The 1,498-nt window shown below is 35.8% G+C and overlaps 2 protein-coding genes and 1 long non-coding RNA gene across 7 annotated transcripts in view; all 3 read left to right on the top strand.

Annotated features, from left to right (window-relative positions):
* Nucleotides 1-570, top strand: part of rad17 (RAD17 checkpoint clamp loader component) — a 15,879-nt gene extending 15,309 nt beyond the window's left edge. For all 3 annotated transcript variants that reach the window (XM_034871405.1, XM_034871404.1, XM_034871403.1), the window contains exon 18: nucleotides 12-570. The gene's annotated coding sequence lies outside the window, so the exon portion shown is untranslated. The remainder of the gene's footprint in view (nucleotides 1-11) is intronic.
* LOC117944548 overlaps nucleotides 1-581 on the top strand; it is a 26,555-nt gene extending 25,974 nt beyond the window's left edge. The window contains exon 3 of the long non-coding RNA XR_004656607.1: nucleotides 31-581. This is a non-coding gene — a long non-coding RNA (uncharacterized LOC117944548). The remainder of the gene's footprint in view (nucleotides 1-30) is intronic.
* A 448-nt stretch (nucleotides 582-1,029) lies between these two features.
* Nucleotides 1,030-1,498, top strand: part of ccdc125 (coiled-coil domain containing 125) — a 14,722-nt gene continuing 14,253 nt past the window's right edge. The window contains exon 1 of one of the 3 annotated variants that reach the window (XM_034871408.1): nucleotides 1,030-1,218. The gene's annotated coding sequence lies outside the window, so the exon portion shown is untranslated. The remainder of the gene's footprint in view (nucleotides 1,219-1,498) is intronic. The other 2 variants (XM_034871407.1, XM_034871409.1) reach the window with 2 other exon arrangements.

The following is a 1,498-nucleotide window of genomic DNA, read 5'->3' as shown; positions in this document are numbered from 1 at the left end:
CCCCCCCCCCCCCCCCCCGTCGTAACATAGGTTTTTGATATATGAGGAAAACCATTGTTACTGTTAAAGAGTTGTTTTACTTTCACCCCCCGATTAACCTTTGAGAATTCACTTTTTTTACAATTGTATGATTCCATACCCAGTAATTCTTCACATAACCATAATCCAAAGTCAGTTGACGACAGCTAACTAAATAGCTCTGGTATTACCAGTAGTTTTGCCTTATTAAGGTGTCATCTGTACAACATATGGCACTTTCTGAAACAAGCCTGTCCTCTTCTAGAACCTGAGTTGAATGTGATTCTGTATCTTGAAACGGACTCATAACAATATGAAAGCCTGGGGATTAATTGTGATAATCTCCCTTAACCGTTCAGTTGTACCACTTGAATTATTGTTGCTATTTATTTGTTTTAGACGCATGTTCAGCACTTGTTCTTCATGTTTTTTGCTTTGCTGTTGAGCCTAGATGAACCTGTTATGGAGATCTGTCTGCTTTTTTTTTGTTTTGTTTTTTCTACTGTTACCCATTGATGGACGGAAAATATTAAATATTACAGTAAAAGCTTATTGATGCTTAATCTAAATAAGCACACGAATAAAAATAACATGTTAAACGCTGATCATTTCCCTCTTTACGTGGACATTAACTTGTTCCACACTCCTTTCACACACCCCTTCATTCAATATTTGCTCAACAGTTTCACATGAGGCTCTTTTAAATATTCTCCCTGTTGAAGGTGACTCACTAAACTACTTTCAACTTAAACTCAAGAAATGATCCTTCCTTTAGTTTAAATTATGGTTTTCTTTCCAAATTTAAATTGTGGTAATTAATAAGGAATTTATATTAATAGTAATTATATTCAATGTGTATGTTTACGATGTGTTATTAATTTGTTATTTTATTATTTCGGGAGTTAGATAGTTATTACCTGTTTAAAAAAAATAAATTAAAAAAATAATGTATTTTATTTTTAATGTAATGACCGGAAGTAGTTGGTGTTACTGCAGTCTAGCTTGCCGCTGCAGGTGTTTTGACAGGTAGTGATTCACCTCGCAGTCTTTCTATTAGTTTGTTAAACTTCGTTCGCCGGTAGTAGGCTACCATTGGGATATTAATCTTATTAATATTCACTAAACCTTGTTTTTTTGTTTGTGTGTCGCTGGAGGCGGGAAAGCACCAAGGAATATCCGGTCACTGCTTCAAAGTTGCAGGTAAGAGAACGTCCGAACATAAAAAGCAAACTGTGGCTAAAGTGAGATTTCTGTAACAAATGTCTAGTTCAGGTTCGGCTTTTTCCATTAATGTAATGACTAAAGACTACGATGCCGTCTCGATGAGCCGTCGTCATCGTTACAGTCACAAATATTCTCAGGTATGGTGAGCTCGTTCCAGACGGTTCCACCTTCAGATACATATACTGTATCTGAAGTCTCTTTATATAGACCTTAGTGGTCCCCTAATACTGTATCTGAAGTCTCTTTATATAGACCT

The sequence above is a fragment of the Etheostoma cragini genome, chromosome 5 (assembly GCF_013103735.1).
Source record: "Etheostoma cragini isolate CJK2018 chromosome 5, CSU_Ecrag_1.0, whole genome shotgun sequence".
Lineage (NCBI taxonomy): Eukaryota > Metazoa > Chordata > Actinopteri > Perciformes > Percidae > Etheostoma > Etheostoma cragini.
Note: the sequence above shows the minus strand (reverse complement) of the source record. Positions and strands in the feature narration are given on the sequence as shown.